At 36.5% G+C, this 6,018-nt stretch overlaps 1 pseudogene across 1 annotated transcript; it reads right to left on the bottom strand.

Annotated features, from left to right (window-relative positions):
- Positions 1–3,854: 3,854 nt before the first annotated feature.
- LOC149196377 (xylan glycosyltransferase MUCI21-like) lies at positions 3,855–6,018 on the bottom strand (annotated as a pseudogene). Its single transcript, XR_016254123.1, has 3 exons — positions 5,525–6,018; positions 5,250–5,405; positions 3,855–5,144 (listed from the first exon to the last, which is right to left on the bottom strand). The product of XR_016254123.1 is annotated as a xylan glycosyltransferase MUCI21-like (transcript).

A 6,018-nucleotide genomic window follows, 5' to 3' on the forward strand; every position in this document is an offset into this window, starting at 1 on the left:
ACAACTGAATAGATAAAACAATCACTGGAGAACATAAATCACTTTGCATTACATAACAAGCCTAGACCTTGGCTTACTTCCTTGGCCAGAGAAATTACAAATTTATAGAGGCAGAAGAAGGATCTAGAATCCTGTATGTGATTCAGATGGAGATCTGGAATGATCTAGAAACTAATGGCGATGTAGAAAGATCTAGAATCCTGGAGATCTAGAAACTATTGGCGATGTAGAAGAATCCAGAATCCTGCATGTGATTCATGAATTTGGCTTCACACTTAACAGAGAATGCTCGAGTGTTTGAATCATTTTTTCTGATGGTGGAAATAGATTCAACACCATCAAAAACCCCAATCAAGAATTTTAAAAATTTCTACAAAATTTTGTCATAATCTTACCAAAATTTACATTATTTTCCAAAATAATTTATGAACTCTTAAATTAAATTAGGTTATATCAAATTATCAAAAAAGAAATGACTCTAGACTATTGAAATTTGACTTCAGACGCCCTTCTAGTCACGTGGGACATCTAACAAATTATAATGTTTCATTCCTCGACAACCAAGCCTCTACTGAGTGACATTTACCATAAACTATTAACAACCATACAGCAAACGCTATTGCAATCGAAAAAATTAGCATTTTATAACAAACGAGTTGTAATTGTGAACTCCCCATAGCTCCATCCCTCTTCCTAAGGAGGTTAGAATTATGTTTACCCTGATATGATGTTACTGCTAAACAAGACTTAGCATTGACCATTGCAATTATAATATTTAGCATTGAAAAATTAATATTTATTTTGCAATTATAATACTTCGGAATTGACTTCAACAAAAATCTAAGCTGGGATAGTTGTAGAAAGAAAAGAACTTTGTGGGGTTGGAAAGCATTTTATGTTTTTCAAAATAGGTGTAGAGGGACAAAGTTATGTACTGGAAAACCACTCAAACTCTTTTTGGGCTTATAGTGATTCCAGTGATTCTCGATGGTTGTGAACTATGGGCCAGTTGTACATCCGACATGCAGTGGAAACAAATTAAGAAAAATCAGAAGCATTTGATAACAAACAAATTCAAAATTAAAAGTGCAGTTCTTTAGCACAACCCATGTTCAAACTGTGACTGTCGAGGTCATAAATCGCAATATATCATGGGCCTATTTTGATGGCGCTGCTCAGGAACAGGGCTGTGGTGGGGGGATTTTGTTGCACCAATATGAAAAACACACCTTCCATATACAAATGGGATTGGGCTCAAGCACAAATAATTACGCTGAATTAATCACACTTCGTCACCTGCTCCACTTTGCACTTGCACATGACTGCAAACATCTACAAATATTTGGGGATTCAAAAATCATCATAAACTGGTTCAACAATGCGTCCATTTGTCATATGCATTCACTCATAAATATATTGGATGAGGCATTGCTTTTCAAATCCCAATTTGAATATATTTCTTGTCAACATATTTACAGGGAGCGCAACCAGGTTGCTGACAAATTATCCAAGGAGGTGATGGTCCAACCCAGGGGCATGAGGATCATAAAGGAATAACAGGGGGATGAGCATTTCCGGTATTACCATCAACTGTACATAGATCATCACTATATGAGGGCCAACATGCCCTAATTTTGTAGTTACTTTTTTGACACAGTATTTTAATATAGACCTATAATGTATATATTTTGATATACACCTATGATGTATATATTATTACAACGTTGATCACATTCCACCCTATAAGGGTTTTTTATACAAAACTTATTTGACGGCCATGGGCCCAACATTTGCATATGCCACTCAGGCATCTACAACATGTAATTTTCTTTACTAATAGAAAATTGCGATTTTTCCTTGGGAAAAAAAGGTGCAGTTCCTTATGCTATCTTGTTAAGTGAAACAGGGACTCCTCATATTGAAGCAAATTGTTATGGTGTAAGTCATAAGGTATTTAAAAAAAATGAGCAAATGGAAGAGGGCAGATGGCTTAAGGTTGTGTTTAATGACATATTGTGCAAAATAAAGAAGATTTGGATGCAACAAAATAACAAATGGTTTAGTAAATGGGGTATTTGCTTGAACAAGTGTCCCAAAACAGTAAAGAGATAAAAACTTTTGTTATGGATGAGTTCCACAAGCGTACTTGGGATAAGGAGCTAGAGAGAAAGAAAAAATACTAAATTGAAGTGTTTAATCTCACTCATAATCATCAACAAAAAATGTACATAGAGGCCAATATTTCTTGGAGAGCCAAATTTCTTATTACATCAATTCCGTTGTGAAACAGGGTGTTGGAAAAGGCCAAAAGGAGTGTGAGAGGAAAGAGTATGCATTTTTTGTTCTTTGGGAAAAGTGGAAACAAAAAAAACATTTCATTTTAGGATGATGCCTTCAAAGACAACATGGAAAGTTATGCAGATATTCTGGCAACTAGCTCTTGGGATAATCTATTTAGTAAAGGCTTTGTCTAAAAGTTGGGAGCGTTTATTGTGAGGTTTCACAAGAAAATGGCCGAATACATCAACGAGATGAAGAAGCAATCGGTCCCATAGGCTATCTTTAGCCTCGTGGATATTAAAATAATTTTCTTTGGTTCTTTATTTGAAGAATTTACTTTTCAAAAAATCTATTGGACCATATTACTTGTTTTATTGCAGCCTTTGCACATTACAATGCCATGTGGATAACTGCCTCAATTTTTTTTGTTAAACCTTTGCATATTAAGATGCCATGTAGATATCTGCCTCAATTTTTTTTGCCATAATTTATGGATGTAGTTGCAACATTTTATTAACTCCTAGATGTTTAGTCAATGATTCAATTCTCATCCATAATTTCCACTTAAATAACAAAAACTATACTACGTGTACAACACTTATATAAAATAAATAATACAGTGATAACACTGCAACCCTATAACCTATTCACACTGCTTAATTAAGTCAAGATTTAAATGGAAATAAATAACATTATACCAATAATTTTAATTAATTAAACTACTCCTAACGAACTATATATATATTTTTAATTAAACTACTCCTAACGAACTATATATATATTTTTAATTAAATATTTTTTAAGTTGAAAATACTTAAAACAATATACTATTTTCCACCTGCTAATAAATTTTCCTCCATGAAAATCTCCTTATCTAAATGACAATAATCCAAACGTCAATTCCTACACACATGAATGGAATGACTCCGAAATACAGTACTACACAATAATTCTAACTCAGGAAGATAATACTAGACAATAATCCTAAGCTTAATGGCTTTTAACGAAGTCTCCAATTCTGAACTTTCAAATAAGTATCCAGCTCTGAACCTGTAATATGAAAGGTAGTGGGAGTGAACAACACAATGACATTTGTAAACGGTGAATGGAGAAGCAGTTTAAGTACTGTTCATAAATGACTCTGGCTGTTCCGTGCACAACCTGCGTCTCATTCTGTTTTTTTTATCTATTGTCAGACCATGAATTTGTTAGGCTATTTAGTGGGAGTTTTCATTCGAGCAAGCCCTTTTGCATCAATCAGGTAAACAACCTTGAAAAGATCTAAAAACAGTTTTTTTGGGATTTGCAAAACCATTAAAAGTGCAAAATATTAAAAATAGATTGAACTAATTATCACAGTAAATCCTCTGCTTTGGACGCGAATGACGAAGATAATCTGCAATTACGCTCACTGAAAATGAGAACGGCTCAGGTTTCATTACCAGCGGATAATCAAAAGACATAATAGCTGCAAATTTTACAATAACCATTTTCCTTGCAAATCATTAACCTTTAAATCCCAACGAATCCCTGCACCACCAATACAGCACCTTCCTCAATTGCCCTGGCTGTTAGCACACATAAATTAGATTACACAATAAACATGTTCGACTATGTACAATCTCTTCAATTTTTATGCAAATTTCCCGTGTCTGCTCCACTGTGTGAGCGGGAGAGAGAATAGGCATACGCACTAACAAGGTACCTTTTGAAACGTTTTAACGACACTCTTACGTTTTGTCCATCCAGATACACCTTTTTCGTCTCCCACCATCCCTTTCTGTTTATGGAGTCCGGGTCTGTAAGAACAGGATCATTCCTCTCATATCTTCCATACAGAGAACTCTCCTCTGCAACAATTTTGTACTCTATATATTTCAGTCCCAATTTCAGGGCTGGCTGTCCATAATAAGTAGCAGCAGCCCAGTCTGTACCCAAAGGCACTATCTGTATAAACACAGAACCAGGCTTCATCAACAAAAAGTGTGTCATGGCAGCATCGTGGACACCCAGCATAACATCGCATGAATTCAAAGCTCTGAACAACTCTGCCATCGTTGTAGTTCGTTTGGGATTTAACACTTCCACTTGGAAACCTATTTTCTGAGCTAATCTCGTTATTTCTTTCTGGTTCAGCATCACTCGGGATTTTGGCCTAGATATTATTACCAATTTGGGCTTTAATCCATGAAGAGGAACATTAGAGGTTTCGTTAATCAAATTTGGCAATCTATTGGGAGCATACGCCTTGCTGAGAAGCGACTGAAAGTCCCTAATTGTCTTACCTTCCTTCATGAGAGATGGATCCACACTCAACTCGCCATGTATCTTCATCCCCACTATCATCTCTGGAAAACAATGGACTCTCTTATCCTTCCTGAAATCAATAACTGGGTACTTGCTCAGCTGCTTCACAAGGTCCTGGTATTTCATCATCCACCACTCATGGTATTCAAGAATGATGAACGCAACTTCCCCTGCAGATGTTGTGAAGTTATATAGAGAGGCAATAAACCGTCGTTGAGCTCATGGTAAACATTTCCGGTGTAGGCTCCAGTGGAGAAAACCAGCGCAGGCACCGAGTGCTGCACTTGGCACGAATTCTCATCAGTCGGACTCAGTAATTTAAGAGTGACTTCGTCAATCGTGCTCATAATACTGCCCTCCCATTTGCGTGTATATGGCCTGATTTTCTCCTCTCTAGTCGTTTGATTATGATGAGAGTAAAGGAAAACAGAGGAAGATTGAGAGTGGGTACGCACATCCCCTCTCAAATAACGTGCGAAAGTGTGACCTATCGCAGCACATAATTTCTCCGGTATTACTCCCAATTTCATAATCTTTTTCTACACGTTGACCTACACCTGTGAGAACAGAGTAGAATTAATATGCCCAAATTAGTTTCATCATCATATTTAACTTGCCTCTGCACTGATCTCATGTAATAAATGGGTAGTTAGTTAATTTACCGTCGATAAGTGCAGAGCATCCCACACTGTTGGGTTGTGTGTTGGATTTTGGCATGAAGGCTTTTTCCTTCATTGCTAGTCGATGATTTGGGAGAACTATGCGAGTTTGCAAAGTGACATCTCTATAACGGATTTCTTCTTCTCCGAGGCCATGATCTGAAACAGGAAATGCCGGATTTTTCATTAAGAAATCACAAAAGCAATACCTGCAATGAAAACTGAACAATATTCACAGAGAGAATAATTTTAACGAATAGGACTGTCAGGTAGCTTACACAGCTTGATGATAGGGCTAATCCAATTTATGCAGCCGAAGCTTATGAGATATGAAACTAATAGAAAAAACAGAATTAACTTAAGATTGGGCCTTGATCTCTTAATGCCAAACAACCCACAATATCCTAATCCTTCCTTTCTGGCAGAATCACGATTTGCTTGTAGCCCTGAAACTTTAATCGATCGAAAAATCATTTGATCTGACAGATTTTAACTTTGTCCGTGACTCGAATCTGAATTATTGCTGAAGGAATATGATTTGGATAAGCAAAAACCAGAAACTCATTACTCCCTCATAATCACAATCGCCGATCGATGGACAGACGGCATAATGAGGACGTTCGGCAAAGTGCATATGGATAAAATTATTGTTTGTGGCAGATGTAATAGACATGTAAGAGATTGTGAATTCAGATGATCACCGGGAGAGCCAACGGTTTACTCTGTAGCTGACCTTTCCATAATCTGAATTTACATCCTTTAAGATCACGCT

The sequence above is a fragment of the Pinus tabuliformis genome, chromosome 2_2 (assembly GCF_031772625.1).
Source record: "Pinus tabuliformis cultivar Carrire ecotype Pingquan chromosome 2_2, CPIR1, whole genome shotgun sequence".
NCBI lineage: Eukaryota > Viridiplantae > Streptophyta > Pinopsida > Pinales > Pinaceae > Pinus > Pinus tabuliformis.